The sequence below is a fragment of the Sciurus carolinensis genome, chromosome 11 (genome assembly GCF_902686445.1).
Source record: "Sciurus carolinensis chromosome 11, mSciCar1.2, whole genome shotgun sequence".
In the NCBI taxonomy this organism is placed as follows: domain Eukaryota; kingdom Metazoa; phylum Chordata; class Mammalia; order Rodentia; family Sciuridae; genus Sciurus; species Sciurus carolinensis.
Window position 1 is genome coordinate 64,624,748 of NC_062223.1, and position 23,166 is coordinate 64,647,913.

Here is a 23,166-nt window from a genome sequence, read left to right on the forward strand (position 1 = left end):
AAGAAGCCGGACTCCAAGTCACCCTTGAGTTTATCAGTCTACTCCTCTCCACAGAGGACAATTCAGGTTCAAAGTTCAGTTTCCAAAACAGATCTCCTGGGATGGAACTCAGTAAGGTATTTTACTAAATGGGGGCAACATGTTTAGGGGACAAGTTGCAGGAGGGCTCTTTCTCTCTTCATCCATTCCTTTTTCTACTCTAAAGATCTAATTTTTTTTTTAAATTTCTGGTTCCTCCTCATGACAAATAATTCACTTCCTGGATATTTTGCAAATATCATCCTTAAAAGCAGCTATATATTGTCATTGGTCTTTTTTTTTAAGTGGCTTTCTCACCCCATACCCTCAATTCCTGCAGAATTATTGTGTGGTCCTGTCTGGAATGCAAAGCAGTCCCTGGAGAGACAGTCTGCACATGAACTCACAAGGGTGTTTGCTATCAGCTTATTTGGCAAAAGGAATCTGAGACATTTTAAATATGAACTGTCGGCGGGGCCTATCCCATCCCACTCCCTTTTTGCCCCACCAAAAATCACCTCCACTGGTGTGTGACAGAAAATGTAGAAAATGAACACAAACTATCTGAAAACAACTCCCCACACAAGCAGGTAGCACTTCAGAGCCTGGAGAATTCACATCTGGAGGGTCTTTGTGGGCCTCCCGATGTTTGTGTGAATGAATCTCCCATAGTAGCAAGTGTTTTGCAAAGGCCTTGCACAGTCTGGCTCCAAATCCCATCTTCTTCCCGGGGCTGATCTCTCAACTGAATGTTCCATTCCTTGTACTCTGGGCTAAGAAGAAAACATGCAAGCAACCCCTCCTTACTTCCAAATGCCAAGTCAGGCCCTTTCTTAGCTCCAAACGTTTTTCTTGCAAAACCTTCTGCTTCCTTCTCTGCCTGACAATCTCCTGTTCATCCTTAATACCCAAGCCCTGCAGGACCTCCTAGGTGCACCCTTCCCTGGGTGCTGCTCTCCTCTCAGTGCTTCCAGAGTGGGGGTGTCGCTAATGCTTAGATAACTATGACTATAAACATCTGTCTGGCCACCAGCCAGGCCACAAGCTCCTGGAAGTCAAGGGACTGCTTCTTACTCACCTTTGCATCTCAAGAAGCAAACCTGGGGCCTGGCCGTGGGAAATCCCACTGTGGATGCTGGACCATCACCTCCTTCTTCCCGTCTTAAATTGATCTTTACCCCACGACACACCATAAAACACGATAGTGCTGACTCAACACTGTCAAGTTCGAAGTACAGATCAGACAGACTGCAGACCACTCCTTGCTGCTGCACCCAAGTTTTATTGGGCCTGATAAACGGCAAGGTGGGGGCCTTGCTAACACCTCAGCCATTCCAGTTCAGGGTCAGAAAGAGAAGTGGAAGGTGTGGCAGCTGAACTCAGGAGGCAATGTGGCCGAGGGAGGGAGCCACGTGCTGGCAATCAGACTTGGCTTCCATCTCCCCCCCACGACTGGCTTGCTTTACGGGTTGGTTTAAATCACACCTCTGGACCTCAGTAGCTTGACTTACAAACATGAAGACTTACAAACGTGAACTCTATAAGTTCTCTTCAGTTGCAGTATTCTCCAACTGTCCAACTCAGTGATGAACCCACCTTCCCTGCCCCTCTCCTTTCTGTGTTAGCTGTCTGTTTCTCACTGAGCAGCCTTCTACCAATGCTACTTTCTTTACTGCTCCAAAATGTCCGGCCACCCCTAACCAGGCCATGCAGGGCCACATTCTTAAGAATATATTAATTACCTTCTGCTCAATAGTGCTTAGGAACCTTGGGGCACCAAGAACTTGGCTATATCAACACCCCATAATCCCATTGCCTTTTAGAGCAACCGAACTCTCCTTTTCAGGTCTCCAACACTCTTGTACAATTAGATGTGTTCCCATGCTGCTTGGCGGGAGTTGAGGACATCAATAGGCGGTTATTATCTGTGCTCTGGCATGGCGGTGGGGTGGCAGAGCTGCACAGGCCAAGGGACAATGCTTACAGGAGCAAGCTTTGGCTACATGAGGAGGAGGCAACCAGAGAGAATGCAGTGCCAATCACAAGGACAAACTCAGAGCACACCCTAAGGACCACAGGAGTCCAGAAGGCTCCTTTAAGATGCTATTCAGCTTCCCACACCTCCTTTGTCTGCTAATTAAGAGATCCAAGGACGACAGAAGGTCCTTGCCCAAGGCCACCCAGCTAAGTTGTGCACAGTCCACCCTAGAACGCCTATCTCTGGGTCTCTGTTCACTCTTTTTTCCACTCCACTCAGTTGACCTTAAATGTCTAATGAGGTCAGTAGATGCCCTGCAGACTCTAAGAAACATGACCCTCATGTCACTTAGGTTGAGAGCGGGCCCAGGAGATGTTATCCTGACAGCCTCCCCAGCCTGTGCATTCCTTCCTGGCTTGACATGCTCTTTTGTCCTCTCTCCAGCCCTTGCTGAATCTTTGAAAGTTCAGAGGTCAGTGAGAAGAGAGAGGCAGGCTTCCCTGTACCCTAAATAGGTGAGATAACCCACAGCTGCCCCTCTCCCGCAGACTAGAGAAAGTCACTGGGAAAGGATGGCAGGAGAGGATGAAACAGTGCACTGGCAGTCCGACCTGTTTAGGCTGAGAGTGCATCTAATGGGCCATCTGAAGGTTTACAGCAGGCCATAGCATCTGCCTGTCAGGCCCGATCTGCTCAAACATCAATGTCTGTCAGATCACCTCTGCATCAGGAAGAGGAAGCTCCTGACTCAGGAATAGTAAAAGACTCAAGGAATTAATTATTCAGTGTGCGTGACCCAGTTCAAGGAGGTGAGCCTGGGTGAGAAGAGAACTCACCAGTCCCTTATCATGGCAAGAAACTCAAATACTTCATGGGGCAGTGATCTCCTTGCTGCCAGAGAAGATCCATTTATGATTAAGTGGCCAAAACAAACAACAAAAAAAGTTCACTCATTCAACAAATACTTAATGAGCTCTTCTTATGTCCTGGTCTTCTAGGGACTTACATATGGTTGGAGCTTAGTAGAGGAGAGAGACTACAGAATTTTCAAACAGGAGCTCAGTCCTTGCACAACAACTTCATTTTGAGTGGATTCCAGCCTGTCTAAGACAAATTTCCCATCTGGAAAATGGGAGTATATTCACCTGCCTGATCGTGAAGATGTAATGATCTTTAAAAAATGTGAAGTACAATGTAAATATGAGGTATAAACAATAATGATATAACATGACACACTTTCTCTGCCCTAGAGAAATATATAATCTGGTAATGTTTTGGAAAACAATCCAAGGTACCTATTTGGCAAACATCACATTCTCTGTAATTTGGGCAAATTGTATGTTTCAACTTGCCAATGGAGACGGAGTTGGCGGTCAGCGCCAGTCTCCAGTCTGAGTGCCCGAGACATTGTAAGAAGGGCTGGAGTGAGCACCAGGACTCACCTGGCCCTGTGTCAAGTCTGCACTGAATGAATGAACTGGGAGAGAGCCGAGATCCAAAGGAGGATGGCAACAACCGGTCACGTGGTCCTTCAAAAACACAACTCAAAATTCATCTGCGCACAATAGAAGTGAGCCAGCCAGAACAGCACACACGTCCTCCCCACGCACATTTCAGACAACACTAGAATTCACTGTTTGCTGCGTGCCTCCTCTGTGGACACCCCCAGCATGCTGTTTCTGCAGGGAAGGGGAGGGATTCGCAGCCTGCTGCAGACTGGCCAATCTGGGCCTCTTTGCCTGGGTCTTGCCCAGGCACTAAGAATCAGAACTCCTGAGCAGCTTTCCCTTGGGTCCAGTCAACCCCTTTTCATCCTGTCCCCAGGTGGATCCTTGGTACCCACCAGCCAACTCTGAATGTCTAGATATGCTGCCAGCTGCCCTCAGGACCCTGGCCTCTCTTGTATTGGGCCCTCGGGTCTTCCCTCCTCCTCCTGCACCGAACAGTTCCTACGAAGCCTGCCCCAGGCTCACAGTTGGGGGAGCTGCTGGGGCAAGGAGCCAGTTGTCTTCATCTCTGTGTCCCCTCCAACTCAGGGTGTCCTTTAAGTTCTTTGCCCTCCAATGAACACAGACCTTCTTTTTAGAAATGCCCTCAAACTATAGCACACAGGAGGCAGGCAGAGGAGAGTGGAGGTGGGGGAAGGCTAGAAGCCCAGGGCTTGTATTCTGACACTCCAGATAGCTCTGCAACCTTGAGAAAGTCTGTCCAGGCAAGGCCTCAGTTTCCCTATTCCATAATGAGGGCTGTGCTCTAAATAACCTCTCTAATTATAAAGGTTGGCATTATAGAAACCAGACTAGCCTAGGACACAGGATGTGAGACCTGGGCCATAATAGCCTACAATCTGGGGCAAGTAATCAGGCCTCTCAATGCTCAGCCTACATGTCAATCAAATAAGGGAGGCTAACACAACCGCCTATCCCAGGGTTCAAGGCTCTGTCAAGACAGTTACATCTGTGACAGCTTCTAGGACCCCTGACCTAACTCGGGGCTCAGACTCCTTGGGGCAACAAATAGCTGTTGACTGTCTGTGCCTGTGGGGAGGGGCTCCTGCCTCAGATAGGAAGGTTGGAGGATGGCTCCCTGCCCAGAGGCCCCCCTTAATTCAGAGGTATATCTGAGGGACAAAGATCATGGCAGCACTGAGGAGGAGGTACCAACATGGCTTGGGGAGAAAGGGAAGCTCCTCAGAGAAACAGTACGTCCAGGACATGGCAAGCTATTCCAGGATGGTGGGACTGGAGCCAGGGAAGAGAAAACGAGGCAGAACAGGGAGACTGAGGTCCAACTGGAGGGGCCTTGAAGGCCAACAGGAGAGACAGTCAGATGTGGCTCTGAGGAGGGTCTCTGGCAGAACTGCAGAGCACAGAGCACAGGGAAGAGCAAGTGGAGCTGGGAGGGCAGCAGGAAGACATATCCAGACCTCAGAAGCCACAGAAAGAAATAAACAGGCCTGTTCTCCATGCAGATGAGGACGCTATGAATTGTGGACCAGTGGTCTAGGATGTTCTGAGTCACTCCCTAGAGGCTACCTGGCCAATCTCTCCCTTGCCCAGACCTGGGCAGACAAGAGGCTGGAGCACCCGCAGAGGGCTGGACTGGGGTCTGAAGTGCTGCATCCCTGGCCCAGTTAGATGGGTCTCCCGCCTCCTGAATGTCAGCCTCAGCCCTCCCCCTCTGACAGCTGGGGAGGCTGTGCAGCCCTGGAGTCTTGGACGAGGACAGAGAGCTGAGGAGGGATGGAAGGTTTCACCAACCACGGCATCTTTAGTGGGTCACATGAACTTGGAAAACCCGAGAGATCCCACACTTTCCTAAGCCTGAAACCAGATCCCCACCAGGAGCTACTCAATGTGTAAAAAAGACCCCACTGTGACTTACTTGGTTCTCAGGCATCACAAGGGCTAAAGACTTCTCCTTCTGGGACGAGCCCCACACAGGTTGCCATGTTCCTTTAAAAAAAAAAAAAAAAAGAACCCAATAATTAATGTCAGCCTTGTGATCTGACATTGTAGCCTCCTATCTGCTCCCCTACAAGAGTTTGCACAGGGCTCTGGTCATAGCGGAGTTTCCTAAATAAATCCTTATTTTGTACATTTTTTTCTCCTAGTAACACTTACCCCAGCAAGAGGAAATGGACAGAGAATCTCTCTCTGTGCTCCAGTCTTTGCATGTGAAGAAACACTGCTAAGCAGGTCCTATCGTTTACCCGTTGTGGGGCACCCTAAGGCCTTACCCTATGTCTACACTAAGATTTTAAAAACAGAGAGTGGCAGAATTTCTAAGGTTGAGACAGAATGGAAGTAAATAAAGCTGGTGTAAAACTTGCTAACAGGTCACCAGGGTGAAAAGTTTCAGGTTGCCTCTAGTGGAAAGGAGAATGCTCGATGAACTAGGAAGCTGCAGAAGAGGGCCATCTGATCATGACTGATTCCTAAACAAATTATTATTTTGGCTTACAGGGACCACCCACATTATTTGGTTACATTCTATGGCTGTTGTAAAAAAATACCTCTACACCTGTTTAGAAAAGGGGTCCCGGAGTAACAAAATATTTCTAATGATTTACTTTCACATTAAAAAAAAAAAAATCCAAATGTCTAAGAGGTAGCCTCGAGAGGACAAAACCTAACACAGATGTGAAATTTGAGCTTTAAAAGGGGCCATGTCCACACTCCGGGGAAGCACGCACACTTGGCTTGGCAAGCAGCTGGGCTGCTTGTCCACAGGAACACACACACACAGAGCCATGTGAGGGTACTGGGAGGGGCCCCAAGTCTTCAGACCCTTAGTGGGACAGAACCCACTACTTGTTGAGCACGGGTCATGCATGGAATCAGCACCGCTAGGTCTAGATGTGCGTCGTCTCAGTGACTTCACACAGACAAGGAACAGAGGCCTGGAGAGCGATGGCACTTGCCAAGGTCCCACAGCATGGCAGGATTTGTGCCCAGACCTGACTGACCCAGTGTTCAGGGTCCTTCCCTCCAAGCTGAGGTGTCCTCAATGTGAAAGCCTAGTGCCACTGTGAGCCTGGCAAGCTCCCAGAGCAGTCACCTGGGCAGGAGCTACAATCCTGCCCACCACCATCCCCATGATCAAGCCCACACCCCTCGGGGCCTGTGCCGGCGGACAAACAGGCTGGCCCGCCTGGGCCACATTCTATCAGCATGAGCTGTAGGCCCCGTGCTGCTGTCCCAAGGCAGAAGACAGAGCGGCTGAAGGCCTTAACTTATCTGTCCCTGCTTCTCACAGGAAGGCTCCAGGAGCTGAGAGTGGGAGAGCTGGACACCCTGATGCAGAATTCAAGAAACCAGTCATGGCCTCCTGCTCCCTAGATCTCAGGACAGAAGGCCCTATGCACCTAGTGACGTTATTATTATTGAGGCCAACAGGGGCTTTCTAAGTTTGGGTTGTCTTCATAATGGGATGGAAGTGGACACAACCAGGCTAGGTCATAGGGCTGACCACTGGTCAGATTCCCACAGAGGCCCGAACACATGGATCCAGTCACTCAAGGGGCCAACCACTGCACACCCTCTACGGACCAATAGCCAGCGTGCTTTGCACTCCCTGTGACTGCACTAAACCAGACAGTCCCCGCGCCCAGCACTGCCCAGGCCTATTTCTTCATCTATGAGGCACTAGATGTAATTGGTGATTTCCTCACCAAGGACCCTTTCTGCTGTCCCTTTCCACAGATCCTGACTTTTAGAGACATGTACAAAACTAGTAGAGGTTAAAGGCTGTGCATAGGATTTAGGTGGGGCCATTAACACGTGCTGCTTCAGCGAATCCTCCCGGCAGCCCTGGAAGGAGGCTGTGGTATTCCACTGCAGAAGAGGAAGCAGGCATGGCTCATAGTCCCCACCAGCACTGATCACAGCAGCCTGGGACTCGGGTGGGGCTCTCCTGAGTCCACCCCCTGCTTGTTCCTGATCCAATGCCTCCCTCCATCATCAATCCAAATGAAGAAAGTCTGTCTCCTTGTGGACTTGCCACCATGCCACATCCAAGCCAAGAGGCACGAGGTCTCCAGTCCCCTGTGAGCCTGCTTTGATCCTGAAAAGCCTCCCTGTGAGTCTGAGTGCCCTCATGGTCTCAAGGAACATGAGAGGCCCAGTGGAGGGCAACTTGGGGAATCCTTCTTCTCTGACACTCTCCAAGACTAACTGCATAGAGGCAGGGGCACCCCTGAGGTACTCCAAGCAGTTAGGCAGGGCCTGGCACACCCTGGACAGTCAATAAAAACGAATCCTGAAGTTTGATACTTTGAAGTCTTATTCAAGAATCATTTGGTGTAGCTAGTGGGAGACACACCAAGACCAGCACAAACCACCAATCAGTACACACCAAGCAGAGGTCCACAACCCAACTTCCCTGACAGAGGACAAAGGCTTGGTGGCAGTTAAGAGACCCTGGGCAACTCACATAATCCCTGTAAACCTCAGGTTCTTATCTAAAATGGAAATGATGTTGGTACCCACTTCATTGGGCTACTCTAAAGATTAAATGAGATAATTCTGTAAAGGACTTAGCCCAGCTCATGTTCATAGCAAGTACTTGGAGATGGCATTGGTTCCTACTGTCTATGTCAGTGGTGGTTTAGAGCACTGCTGGGCACAGTGGTGAACACCTGTCATCCCAGTGACTCAGGAGGCTGAGGCAGGAGGATCACAAGTTTGAGGCTAGCCTTCACGACCCAATAAGATCCTGCCTCAAAATAAAAAATTAAAAGGACTGGGAATGTAGCTCAATGGTAAAGCATCCCTGGCTTCCATCCTCAATACTACAAAATGAACAAACAGCTGGGTTCAATCCCAGCTCTCCTCGTGAAGTCACTTTGGGTGAACTGCTTCACCTCTCTGTGCCTCAGTCTCCTTGGGACAACTGTGAAGATCAAATGAGTTTTGCAGGTTAAGATGTTAGAATAATGGCTGGCACAAAGTAATCTCACTATAAAAGTGAGTTAGTATTCTTCTCCTTTTCTTCTCTTGATATAACCCCCTCATCTCCCACTCCCAGCAAAAAAGATGGACACAGGACTCAAGGTAGGTCCGAGAGTCCTTTCTCCTTGGCATGGCCCCTGGTACAAAGGCTGTATGTGTACAAAGCCTCCAATCTGAAGAGGCCTGGGTTTGCCTGGTCCTCTTGGGTTGGGTGGAGGGCTGAGTGGGGTCAGCAGGGAGCTGCCCGTGGCTATGGACCACCCAGCAGGCGACTCGGTCCAGGGATGCTGGAGATCACCTGTTCTCTTCTTGGGGCTGGATTCTTCAGTGTCCTCTTGACTCTCCCAGCCTCCCTGAAACCTCCTAACATGTCCAACTTTTACATAAACTCATTTAGGCTTGGCTCCTGTCCCTTGAAACCAAGAGTCCTGACAAACAACAGCACTGCTTTGTCACCACCAAATCCTGCCCAGGAGGAAAAGCCAGCTGTCCACCCTCAGCGAGACCCAGGCGGCCAGGGCAAAGCAAACACGTACAGTGAGGCGGCTGAAAACTGGAGCAAGGGAGGCTGCTACCAGCCCTGGACTGGTGCCCTCCCCATGGGGGAAGATGCTGAAACCAAAAGGAAGCAGCCTGGTCCTGTGGTTCCTGGTGGGACCTGGGCTTCTTTGCCAAGAACATTAGCAAAGGAGGAGAAAGTAGGAAGCTGGAGCTGATTTTCATTGACTTCAAATGAAGACAAAGCAGAAAAAAATCCAGTTATTTAATACAGTTCTATCTAGAGGGAGATTACGGGAGACAAGATGGAGGGCAGGGAAGGGAGAGAAACTGCCCTGTAGGAACACTTAAATGCACGTGCACTGGGTGTCTGGCTCTTTCTTTTGTATGATCTTACCCAACCTCAGCACAGCCCGGGGACCTGGGTGATCATCCCACTCCTTCCCTGGTGAAGAAACGGAGGCTCAGAGAGATCAATAACTAATGGGCAAGGTCACACTGCTAATGCCTCACACCCCTTCTTCCCAATGTGCTGGCCTGGCTCTGACCCAGAGCCTGGGGTCTCCTCCTCACGTGGTCATTTCCTCTGTCACTCAGCCCTGTGCTCAGGCTGCCACGGGGTGATGGTGCTGTCCTGCTGCTCCCTCACCCCTGACCACCCATCAGAGGAAGGGGCTGCCTGAGGGCAGACAGGACGGGAGCATCCTTGGGTAGGTTTCATCTTTGGACCCGAGTCTGATTAATCTCAAAGAGCTCCAGGGTGACATTAATGAGATGGCATTGATCAGAGAGTTTTAGCCGGGATGTGCCCAGCGGAATCCCACAGGGAGTTTGTTTTTTCTGTCACCTGACCCAAGAGCCTCTGACCTCACAGGTAGGACTGCAGTCCCCGTCACATCACACTGTGCTCAACAAGGTTCTCTCTGCTTTGTCTCATTTCCTCACCACCGTCTGGGTCAGGGCCACAGCTAACCTATTTCTGTACACCCAGGCCTTCTCATGTTTGTTGGAAAAGAAATTCCACCTTCAGATGTATTTTTAAAAGCTTTTAGAAAAATATAAAAATCTTGGTCTGGGAGCAAAAACTAAGAAGCCAACCCTACCGACCTCTCACCCTGCTGTAGCTTCAACCACGAGGTGGGCACACACGGCCTCTCCCAGGCCCCGCACGGCCCTGCCCACGGTGGCACAGTAACCCAGGCAAGCTGTGAGGAAGGCCTCTCCAGGCAAGGCCTGGGCTGGCTTAAAAGGGGACGCTGCCAGCTTCCAACGTCCGCTGGAGAGCAAAACTGGAAACCATGATCTGGAGCAAGCTAGAAATCCTCACAATAACGTCAAGAGGAGCAACTCCTAGCGGCACCTGGGCTGCGCCTGTGGATGTGGGGACTGTCAGGAAGCAATGTGAGGGGGCCTTGTCTGCTGACCCCATAGGACACACCCCATCCAGAGCCCCCTGGCAGCTGAGGGCCTTCCTCTGCTTTCTAGCAGCCCCTTATAGGCAGTGGTGGCCTTAGTCACAGGGATTATACAGGCAAGAGTTTCCCTTACTTCTATTTCTTTTTTTTTTTTTCCATAGCTTTATTCTCTGCTATTTAAAAAATAAAAGTGACAGGCAGGCTTTCCTTGGTGTACAACCCTGTTCGCTCCCACTGCCTGGTGTTGGAGCAGCACACTGCAGGGGTCCACAGGCATTTGGACCAGCCAGAAACCTAAAAGGGAACGGAAAGCTCGTGAGGTCCCCACTCCTGCCCCCACCCAACCTGCTTCCCTATGAACTATCCAGGAAAGATTATTCAGGAAGCCTTTGCTGTGTGCCCTGGCAGAAACTGTGAGGAATGCTAAAAAGCACAGAAAACAGGGACCACAGACTCAGAACACAGAGGCAGAAGTAGGATGGCTGCTCAGGACTCAGCCAGCTCTTAGACCTTGTGCCTGCCATCGTGAGACCTTGGGCAAGTCATTTCCACTCTGAGCTCATTTGCATCCCTTTGGGGGATGTCTGCTTAGAAAGCTAGGGTGAGCATTAAATAAGATACTACATATCCAGGAACAGTCAAAACTTTCTTATGTAGCCATTTACCATGAGCCTAGAACTGTGTGCCAAGTACATGGCATGGATTATTTCATCCAATTCTCCCAACTCCCTTGTGAGGTAGGCACCACAGCCTCAATATTGAAACAGGCTCAGGAAACTAAAGCACCTGCTCAAAGTTGCACAGCTCATAAAGAAGCAGAGTTACAACATGCACTTAGGCTGGTGGGCTCTGAAGTCCTAGCCTCCATCCTGCTGCCTAGTACACGGTAGGAAGTAAAGAGGGTGCCGGAAAGAACACCCAGGAAGCTGGGGAATGTGAACGGGGGGACTGTTGGCTCGCCACCCAGGAGGCAGATGGAGAAAGCAAGGGGAGCTTTGCAAAGCAGGCAGGGCTGGCTCCAAGCCTTGGAGAAGGAGGAGGAGGAGAAACACTGCTGAGCTTGAGCCCAGAGCTGAGGCAGGGATGAGCCCCGTGGCGAGGCAGAGGACAGCAGTGAGATGGGCCAGGTTGGAGGATGAGGGAGGGAAGGGCTGCCTGAGCTGTTCCTTTGGGGCAGTTCTACTGGGGCCTTTCACCTGAGTCTGCTCCTTTAGTCCCGCACAATCCTGGTGACATCAAGAAGCATAGGCTTGCAAAGCCCTAATAATCTCTCTTCCCACTGCAGCCTGAGAACTCAACTCCATCAGCAGAAGGAGCAACCAAGTCCTGGTCTGCGAGGCCCTGCTGACCTGCCAGACCCACATTCTAGCTCATCCTCTGGGTCTCAGGCACCTAAGATGCTGCCACACCATGTGCACATGACAGCAGCCCCCCCTCAGCACCCAGGGCTTCCAGGAGGGCGAAGGGGACCAGCGGCAAGGCCGTAGGGCCTGAGTGCCTCCTGGCAGGTCCCTGCTGGGCTATGTAGACATTCCCTCAATAGCCTTTTGTTGAACAGAACTAAACAGAAGATTCTTCCGCCTAAGATCTCTGAGGATTTCCATATGTCTATGGAGCTTCAGAAGTCTGCATTAAAGCCTGTCCTTAAGCCCTGAGGATCATTGCCCCATTTGCTTCCAGGGAAGAAGTGCCTCTGCTTCAGCACTCCCAGCATTCTCTGCACCCTGGATGTGATTCTGGATCCACTGAACCTCGGCACCTGGCTCTCCTCCTGGGTGAAGCTGTGGCAACCACCTGCCCCCTCTACCTTCAATTATAGGGTCCCTTGGGGCATGTGCTCAGCTACTGCTGCAAATGCTTAAAGCTACAATGGTTTCTCCACTGTCTCCAACTCCCACCTAACCCTAGACACCAAGTCCCAGCCCAGACCCTAGACCCACAGAGGAAATGGGAGTGGAGATGATTTGAGCAACTCTGAAGATCCACTCAGCCCAAACCCACCAATACGTGCTTGCTTTGGAACCAACAGCCCCAGAGGGCGGAGGGGCAGAAAGCAAAGCTGCATCAACAACTGTCAGTCACAGGGCCTCCTCCCAACCCTCTTCAGGGAACAGACTAAAGGGGAGAAGATGAGATGGCTTTGGGGTGCAGCCTATCTGAGAGTCCAGAACGATGCTTCCTGGGATAAACACCTGATCCATCCATCACCTTGCACGCTGGGTCTTTGAGCAGATGATTGCACTGCAGGGTTGATAAACAGGGATGATAACCAGTAACCCACAGAGGATCACGAAGAACAAGTGAAATACGAAAGTTAACATGCTTGGCAAACAGTGCAGTGTTCTCAGGATTATCTGACCTCTTCCATAATCCTGGGAGGTGGGGTCTTTAGGTCGGATGTGGCTGGAGGAAACAGGAAAACTGGGACTCCACTTCTTTCGGCCAGTGCCTTTAATACCTTCAATATAGTGCACGAGTCTCCAAAGACGCAAAAGCCAACACACTAATGAGACCCACCAGCAGTCTGGGATCCACGGTTACATCATAAGGCAAGACAGGATGTGCCGCAGGAGTGATCCAGCATCTTATTCTGACCTCAGAGGTCACGAGAGGCTATTACAGTAATATAATGATTATTAGCATAATAACTCCTCCTGGCTGCGGGCCAGCTACTGTTCTGAGTGTTTGTAAGTCTCTCTTAACTCCCAGCAACCCTACAGAGCAGCTTCACAGTTGGTAAAACTGAGGCACAAGCATACTGATTCCCACCTTGGCCTTACAGGGCTGGCAAGTGGTGGAGCCAGGATCAGAACCCATCAGGCTCTACTCCTTCAGCAGATGGAGGGACAGGTCAACCGAGAAGGGTCTCAGATAAACTCTCTATGTGGCTGAAGGCTCTGATAAGGCCTGCAGGACTGAGTCACTGAAGGAAGGCACCGGCTCTCCCAAGCCTCCCTGCCTTTCCCACCCATGAGCAGCTCCCGCCTCCATGCCCAGGGCCTCCTCACCCCACAACATTGCCCTGGTCTGTCCTGAAAGTTGGCCCCACCTCTGCCTCCTCCGAGGCTCCCTGTGGGTAGGTAAGACCAAGGCAGACTGATGTAAGAACCTGTGTGTCAATGTCTACGTTTTCTCAACAGAACACTCACGGGATTATCCCAGCTCTGCCACGTGCTGGCTGTGTGACCTTGGCAAGTTTTGGCCTCTCTGAGCCTCAGCCTCCTCATCTGTAAGCTATGGCTTACCAAGGCAGAAGGGAGAACAACGGGCTAGAAGAGGGGAGCAGCGGGCAGGGGAGCAGAGGAGGGGTCCTGGGCAGAAAAACTGATTAAATGATGCTCTATGCCTGGACCAGTGTGCCTCAGTGAAACCCATCATTCTATATAATTAATACACACAAGAAAATAAATAGAAAGAGAGAGATGCAGTGCATGCTGATTATTCAGCTGCGGTCACAAAGATGAAATAATGTTTGCTGCGGCACCTGGTGCTCCGCAGGCTCCATCGACGATGGCCGGACCAGAAGACTTTACAAAGTGCTCCCACTTCAGAAGCATCTTCTCCACAATGATCTCTAGAGGTGTGAGCAGCACTTTGTTGTGCCTTCGTCCACCGCTGTGCTAAATCCGTTACATGCATCACCTCATTTAATCCTTAAAAGTATCATTATTTTCTTCACTGGACTTCGCATTAGGACGTCTAGAAAGGGACTGTCCCACATGTGAATTTTACTCCCACAGGCACATACATGGAGAGAGAGGACAGTCAAGCAAGCTGCTATTCACCAGGCACTTAACATATACCAAGTACTATTGTCAGTATTCTACATTAAATAACCCATTTCATCCTCCCAAAAGTGTTCCTAGGGCTGGGTTGTGGCTCAGTGGTAGCACACTCACCAAGCATGTGTGAGGCCCTGGGTTTATTCCTCACCATCACAGAAAAATAAAATATAGGTACTAAATTTTTTTAAAAAAGTGTTCCTATAAAGTAAGTACCGCTTTATGCCCATTGCACAGATGAGGAGCTTGAGGTACTGAGATAAAAGTGTCAAAGGAGTAGACTTTTTCAGATCATCTCCTCCTGAGACCTCAGCCCTCCAGTCTCTACCTCCTTCCTGGACTCCATCCTTCACAAAGTCACAATGGACATTTTCCCATGCATGGGGAAAATTTTCCTTTGCTCAAATGCTCCCTACTTTCTAGAACCAAAGACCCCAATAGGTCAAAGATAAACTGGGGCCTCGAGGTCCCTGCAGGGTGTGGCCTTGTCTCCATTCCCATGACCCCAGACATTTCACTTGCTGGTTTACAAGCCCCAGTGTCAGAGCAAGTCAGGAGGCCTTCCCTGGCCGCGTGTAAGATGACCATGCTCCACACTCACACGGCCTGCCCACACCTGTTCTCTCTACCGCACCTCTCATCCCCTGGCCTCCTCCACATGTTCTGGGGGGAGGGAGACAATAAACAAACAGGCTCCGTTGTCTCCCTCCTGGAGTCTGAGTGCCAGGTGGCAAGGATGTTGCCTGTTTTGTTTTGGTTTTTTCCCTGCTACAAACCCAGCACCAAGAACAGTGCCCGGCAGTGAACATCTGCTGAATGAAGCAGCGAGCAGACGTTACCAAGATCCAAGAAAATGTCCAGGGCAGCAAGGGCGAGAGCGCGGCCAGCGTGCCTCCACCTCCTCCAGAGGACAGGCTGGGCAGGCCCGATGGAAAGGTCTGGAAGCCAAACCCTCTTTTGCCCATCCTTCCCCAATTACTAATGCTCCTGTGGGTCCCCAGGCCTTCATCTCCCATCCTGTTCTGGATTTACACAACCTGTCTGCCTCTCATTGAAGGCCGTACTGTAAACGGCTCACCTGCCACCTCCTCTCCCCAGACCCACCTTCACATGGGCCCTTTCCACTCCTCCTGGCCCTGATGTGCAGAAGAGATATTCATCTTCCTTCCACTTCCCTGTCCTCATGTCACCTACCCTTCAGGATCTAGATCAAATGCTGATGCCACCAGAGCCAATGCCATCACCTTCACCACGGCTGCTGCCTCCTCCAGGAAGCTTTCCAGCCTTCTCCAGCCCGTAGAAAACAGTCCCCACACCCACTGCTGTCTCCTCCACTCATATGGTCATTAGTCATGAACTACCTTGTGACTGGCCTTCTATGACTGAACTGAACTCTTACCACGTCTCCTGCTACTTAATATTTTAACACCATATGTCTTGTTTTCCCAAGCACCCTATAAATGCTTTGGGAGAAGAGGCTGAGCTTTATCCATCTTGTCATCTCCACAGCACAGTACCTAGTACACACTGGGTGTTTAATAAACGCTTCTCAACTGCCCAATGTAAACAAACCACCTTCCCAATCAACATCAGTACCTGGATGAGCTTCCCCAACCTCTGCATTTTCTCTTTAGAGCTTCTGCTCCGAACCAGTTCCTGCAAACTGAGTGACAGGAGTACTGGCAAGTCAGAGGCCAGCGTGCCTCCAGGCCATTCCGTTCTAACCTCGTCCCCCGACAGGGCAGACCAGATGGTTCATGAAGCACTTCAGGTCTGGGAAAGGAAGTACGTGGCCTCCTAAGCAAACCCAGAGGTTCAGCGTGTTCCCCTTTCCTCAGACACTGGAGTCCACCAGAGGGAAAAGTCAAGGCTTAAGTTTTAGGCAATTCATAGCAGGAAACCAACCTGGAGGCTCGAGCTTGCCACTGAGCACTGCCTCTCAGGACACGGGGATTGTCACCAGTGGTGGTCAGATCTCCAGCTCCTTCCGAGCTCAGGAGGCAGGGAGGAGGGCAGCTTCCTACAGACCCTCCTCTACGGGCCCAGGGCCAGGCTCTGCCTGTGCCACACCTGGGGAGCCAGGCCGAGGTGAGCCGGAAGTGTCACGGCCCTGATTCAGGAGGGTGAGTCACACTCCTTCCATGGGGCCTCGCCAGGTCTAAATGAGCCTGTCAGGACTCCCAGACTATCTGTGATTTTCTTTAAATTTTGAAGAGAAAATAGACTCACTGGGTTCCCAAATCCAAAAGCCCAGGAGCCCACAGGAAGTTTCCCACCACTCCTGACCACTCCACCAGTGTGACCAACTCCTAAGCCAGTCGCCGGCTCCTCGCCGCCTGCCTCCTTCCCAACAGTGTTTCGCCTCTGTGTATCAATAGAAATATGTGTTATTTTCTTTGCATAACTGATTGCAGACTGCACACACTGCTCTGTGACCACTTTTATCTTTTAAAGAAATAGACTTGGAGTAGGGTATGGATATAGGGTATCTCTGCACAACCCAAACACTGTACATCCCTATGAAATGCCCATGGAAAAAAGAGAATAATCCTGCACGACCGGTGGGTGACAAGGACTTAGGCATGAAGCTGCCATGGAGCCCAAGCCCTGGGCTAGCACTGACAGCCAAGAGCACCGATGGGTGGGATTGACCCTCAACCCTGCTGAAAGCCCCACTGGCTAAAAGTGCTGCCTGGCTTCACTGAGAATTCCATCTTCAGAAGAGGGAGGAAGCATCCATGGAAACAGGGACTAACCTAATTCCCTAATTCCCACAGCAGTGGTGGAATGGGCCAGTGACCAGGAGGACACGGGAGCTACAGAGGAAAACCAATCATTTCCTGTGAGATTTGGGAGACCAAGAAGGGGAAGTTGGTGCCAGAGACTCTAAGACAACAGACTGAGATTGTGGAAGTAAATGACTCAGAGTCTCTGAAATGCACTTCCAGCCACGCACATGGAGGGAAAAGGGGAGGATCTGGAGGGCAGGCAGAGGACAATGAAGAACCTACACTGGAGGAGAGAGATGGCTCTCGTGAGATAGGACTCGGTTTGGTTTAGTTTTTAATAGATATTTTGATACTTTCAATGACCTCGAGTCCTTGGGGAAGGACTGCTTATCCCAGAGCACAAAGTTTTCAGATGAGATGCTAAATCCATTGCAAAATTGATGCAATTGATTTCATAGGGTGTCCCAGGAACACCTGGAAATAGTCCCAGAGTCCTCTGGGAACTCAGATCACTCAGAAGGTAGCTGTGTCTCCTTTTTCCAAGGGGATACTTAATGGTAGATGGAGAGTTGCTATAGACATGTCATCTCAGGTTCCAGGAGGCATCTGGTCACAGGTCAGAAGCAAAGGACCAAGATTAGGTAAGAGGCAGCTGGAACCAGGGTTCCCCAAGGAAGCTGGTTAAAGTGTGATGTCTCTGAAGGGAGATCTCTGGCGATGTGCTGGAGGCTCCTCCTGGTAAGAACAAAGAGACCTGGTGACGCAGCAGAGCGCACACTTAACACACAATCCTGAAAGCACAGCAGAACAAGTACGCGCCAAATTCGAGTTGAAATTTAACCAGAATGATTGTTCTGAATCAGGTGGGGACAAAAGAGGAGGCTGTGTTTAAATTCTAAAGCCACGCAAGTCGAAGATGGGGAGAAGCAACTGGGCAACAGCAAATGTTAAAAAACAACCCTCGGCGGCAGTGACAGTGAGTCAGTGTGCACCCTAGCTGCGGAAAGGCCAGTTCAGAGTTGGACTGCATGAAGGGGAGCAGGAAGTCCTGAACCAGGGAGGTGGTGGCTTCCTTTCTCTGCTGTAGTCAGAGCATGAATATGATGTATAATTCTGGGCTCTGTCTTCACTGAATAAAAAGATAAGGACACACTGGAGCATGTTCAGAAGAGAATCATAGGGAAGACGAAAAGATCTGAACCCACCTCCTGGGTAGTTAATCTCGGAGAAGACTCCAGAGTGGTCAAGAGCACTGTCTGTCAATACCATTTCTCATTGATTAGAAGATGTGCTTGTTTCCAGTTATTTCAATTATAAAATGCCTGACAGCAGGATGTATCTTACAATTCCCAGCATCTAACAACTGCCCTCAGGATCCAGCTGTAGCAGCTGTCATGGCCTCATGGACAGGAATCTGGCTGTTATTCCTGCAGGCATCACCGCACATCTGCAACTTCAATATTTCAGGAGCTGAAACACTGAAGGACCATTTGAGTCCTGGTTGTTGACACAAAACTTTCATTGACTCCTTCTGGTAAAATCAAGAAAACAACATCAAAACTTACAGAATGGGTGTTGGCAGCTGGAAAAACTCCAAAGACAACAGAGATGAAGAAATACATCCCCACCTGACCAGAAGATAATAACATGTTAGAAAAACACCAACATTGATGTCTTGGAGTGAAACAATAAAAACAATAGTTGGATTCTGAAAGTGAAGAAGTCTAAGAAATGCCTTCATCAATTTTGTTTCCTTTATATATATGTGAGAGCAATATGAAAAAAAAAAACACACCTAAAGTCTAAAAAAACTTTCAAGGCACTGTACCCATATTTCATTGGCAGGACTCTCTCTTTCCTGTGGTACACAAATAATGGTTCATCTTATAGTTGATTGATGGCGTCCATTTTGATCCTTACAAAAACATAATACCTGAAGAGCTAGCATGTGGTGGAGAGATTAGATTTGTTCTCTGTGGCTTCCTGGAGGAAGAAATGGGATGAAATGCCAGAAGCTATAGGGAGACATCAGGAGGAGCTGTCTAAAGGTGAAACGGGTTACTCCAGTGTGCAACCTCAGGCTAGACCATACCAGTAGAGGAGTGATGGGGTTGATAAGGCTCTCCCAGCCCTGCAGTTCCAAGTTTGATGAGAAGACCTTCTCACCAGAGAGAAGGTCTTTCTACAATATTTCTTCATTGCATATGCAGGCTCTTTGATGGAGTCTTTTTTTTTCTTTTCTTTTCTGGTGTTGGGAGTGAACCGAGGAGCATTTTACCACTGTGACATAAGTAGTATCTATCCCACCTAACAGCAGAGAACCCTGACTCTGAAAACCCATGGTCTGTCTGTGACAACATACTTTCAATAAAAGGGTATTCCAAAAGTCTTGGTTGTAAATGAATGCATCCAGTGATCAATTGGTCAATCAATGAAGAGCCAACTTGGCCTCCTATTGGGAGAACCGAGAGAAAAATAAATAAATAAAAGAAAGTCAATTTTAGTGGTACCTCCAGAATTGCCATCAACAGCTACCACGGGTATTAAACTTATTCTACTTGCTTGCAGAAGCAAATTATTCCATTGCATAAAGCAAGGGTGTCCTTGAGACATATATATCAGACAACAGGTGCAAGTAGTCCTGCTAAAATGTCAAGGCTGTAAACACACTAGGTTGCCATGCCTCCCACCTGCCAGGTCAACCCTGGAACAGGTGGAGGACCAGCCCAATCTTTACCCATCATGGCCAGGGCTCACCTGAAGTGGGGAGTCAGGGCACAGTGAGGTCATGGGAGAGAATGGTATCCTTCCAGGTGATGGCAGGCTGCCATTCTTACACAGGCTGTTCCCGCCCCACCCCAGCGTTACTGCCTCCCCATGGGGAAGCAGGGAACTCCTGCTCCTGACCCATGGGTACCCACCCCTGAGGGCTCAAACCCCTCATTCCCTATTTACTCCCCTCAAACTGACCCTGAGGAAGGGGAATGATCAGTGGACAAGGCTTGCCAGCAGTCAGAGGAGAAAGTGAACAGTTACTGTTTCCACAGAGTGCAGAGCTGCCAAAGCACAGACAGGCCCATGTGGTGGCACAAGTCACAGAAGGGGACAGCCTTGTTCTGAGATGGCAACCGGGGAGTTCCAAAACGGGCTGCACTCCCTTGAAACAGAAAGGCCTGTGCACACAAAGACTAAGGCAAAGGCAAGATGAAGCCTAACTTCATCTTGGGGCCCTGGCCTTAAGCCATCCCCTGCCCCATTCCCCTCCTCCATCCAGGCAAATGACCATCTGGTCAGTGTGCACTTCCAGTGCTGGAAGGCAGCGCAGGCCTCCCAAGCTTGCCCCGGGGAAGCCCATCTGCCTGAAGGATTCGCTCCCACCATCCCTATCAATGGCCCTGCCACTCACCCCCAGCACTCAGGGCCCTCTGTGCTGATCCCAGCCTCGGCACCCCCAGGCCTACCCAGATTCCCCCAGGGACGTGCCTTCAGTGTTCCACATCTCCCAGTGCTCCGCCTCGGCCTGTGGAAATCCCATCCATCTTCCAACAAGCCCCACCTCCTCCAGGAAGTTCCCACAGGCCCGTGTGTGGCTCCATGCACATTCCACACCCTGTCTCTTATGCAGGCATCAGCTAGCTTGCTGAATGCACCCACCTCCAGGCGGCAGGAAGGAGCTCAGCTCTCGGTGGTCCTCTGGGGCCTCTGGCACAACACTGCCACTAACTGGCCTTGCCAATGGCTCTCAATGCCCCCCACCGGCATCCTATTTACATTCCTTTCTGGATTCCCTCCTCTTCCTCCTCCCAGCTGACTCATCCCGCACGCACCCCATTCTCTCAAGGTTCAGCAGGCGGCTAATTGGAGATAAATGAATCTCCGTCAACATGGTGCCCTTCCCTGTTATTCTGTATTTTTGACAAAGGTCCTCTGCAGACGAGGATTGAAAATAAAGGTAAGAATTTGAAGCCCGAAGGCTCTGAGGAGATGCTTTGATAAGGGAGGACCTTGAGAGCCAGGCTAACCAGTGTCACAGGGTACACATCTTAAATTCAAAGTGGTAGAGTGAGAGCAGGTGGGGCAGCAAGGCTGCCCGTCATTAAGGAAGAGCAACTGCAAAAACAAAAACAGCTGCCATAGACTGATCAAGGGTCACACCTGTGGGAAACGGTGGGTGATGAGACACTGACCTGGCTGCATGACCTTGAGCAAGGAACGCACCTCTCTGGCCTCTGCTCAGCATTAAGAAGCTTCTGAGCCTCAGTTTCTCCAAGACTAAGTAAGTAAGCAGGAATGAGAGGCAGATCATCTCAGATGACCCTTTCAACCTGACATCCCAAGGTTCTATGACTCATAGTCTGCTCTCTTCCTTCCTGGGAGGTCAGTGAAGTGACCCCCAGTTCCACTCTCTCCTCCCCTTAAGCCCCACCCAAGGGCAAAGGGCATGGTAAAGCTGAAGATCTCCAAGTCAGTCCTCAGGCCTACTGTGAGGGCAGAGTCTCAACCCTGCAGGTGGCAGGATGGGGCACAGGTGGAGGAAGGCAGTGGTTGCTATGGACACAGAAATGCTCCTCTCATTCATACCATCTGTTTGAACTGGGGCGGGGGGGAAAGACAGTCAGTTGGTGGCCTTCCCTCCCTGGCCTACCTTTTTAAGAGCTTACAACTGCCGGCTAAATTTAAGTGCTGCTCTCAAATCAGGACATATAAGGTCTCTCCGCCTGGATCTGAAGGGTTTCATAATGGGTAGAGCTGGAGAGCAATGAAGAATTAAACTTGGAGGCAGGCTAAGTGGTATTATGTGGCCATGCCAATGAAAGGCCTTTAAAAATAGCCTCTCACTTCTCTCATGCTGAAGATGAAGATGAAGTTTCAGCAATAAACAGACATCTGCTAGAAGCTTCTAAAGAGATACAACATAAACAGCCTGAAGCCCTCTCCAGGCAGCATCTGGCTGCCAGAGGGAGGAGGAGGGACCCAGAGATGTGGAGTGGGGAGGAGGACCGCGGGGTGGAGGGCTAGAGGAGGTGGGGTCCAGAGGTTGGGTGGGGTGAAGGTGGGGTCCCCATGGCAGGGGAAAGGGGGCAGAGGGAATCCAGTATGCTAGAAAATGGAGACCTGGCTGCCTTATGAGGGAAACCAAGGCTCACAACCCACCCACAGGACTTCTGGGAAGTCATACGGTGGACCCCACGCCAGAGTCTTGCACTCTAAAAATGGGTCACTCTTAGAACTAGAAGAAAACTGACATTCTGAATGTGTCCCTATGCAAGCCACTTCACAAATATTTTAATTTCATCTTTACATCCATCCCTTGAGATAGACGTAATTACCTCCTTTTTATAAACTAAATACTAGGGCTCATGAACTTGCCCGAGGCCATGTGGCTAGGATTGGAACCCAGGTCTGTCTGAACTTGTTTTTCGTTTGTTTTGTTCTATCACCTGCATTGAGAACATGCCCTGAGGTCTATTCTCAGTGCCCAGGTTCTCCACATTCCCAGAACCCTAAAGGGGAGAGGTGGCAAAATAGGGTGGAGGGGGCAATAGTTAGGCTTCTGTTAATGTAATAGTTGCCAACTCTCTGCAGCCCTGTGGGCCCTGGTGTCTTCACATACTGTCCATCCCAGCAGGCCCATGGAAAAGCCAAGGGTGAAACAGGCACGAGGATGTCTCTAAAACATATTTGGGAGGATCCACCAGAAGACTGGGGATGACAACTGCCAATGAGAAGAGAACAGAGGGCTGCAGGGCAAGGACAGAAGGGAGACTTACTTATTCACTGTGTTCCCTTTGTGTGAATATTAACCAAGAATCTTTGTGCATGTGGGGCAAGTACTGTTCATATACGTATGGGTGGCGGTGAGAACTTTGCACCTATGTATGTGTGTAGGTGAGTACCGTGTATTTACGTAAGTGTCATTGGGGAAGGGAGCAGGAAACTGCTCTTAAGAGAGCTCAAGCTACCAAATACAAAACAACAGATATACCCAAGCTGGAGATGGACACTGGGGTCATGAAGAACAGCTGGGTCCCCTGGTTGAGGTGCACCTAGACTCCAGAAGCAGCCTGAGATTTTTATCCAGTGCTTCCTCTCTCCTTCCAAACAATAACGTCTGGGCAGATGGCCAGGAAGCTCTCCCAACGTGGGATCCACAGTCCCCAAGGCCCCACAGGACATTTCCTAAGGAAAAGAGACAGACGGAACCCTGTCCCTGGGAGTTTGGAAAGAGGCTTCCCTGGTGCCCCTGCTTATTCTCCTCTCCTGTTTGCCCTTTCATCCAGCTATCAGAGACCT

The 23,166-nt window shown here is 50.2% G+C and overlaps 1 protein-coding gene across 3 annotated transcripts in view; it reads right to left on the bottom strand.

The window, feature by feature from the left end:
* Positions 1-23,166, bottom strand: part of Mical2 (microtubule associated monooxygenase, calponin and LIM domain containing 2) — a 208,942-nt gene that overhangs the window by 179,596 nt on the left and 6,180 nt on the right. For all 3 annotated transcript variants that reach the window (XM_047516541.1, XM_047516540.1, XM_047516542.1), the window contains exon 2: positions 5,381-5,451. The gene's annotated coding sequence lies outside the window, so the exon portion shown is untranslated. The remainder of the gene's footprint in view (positions 1-5,380; positions 5,452-23,166) is intronic.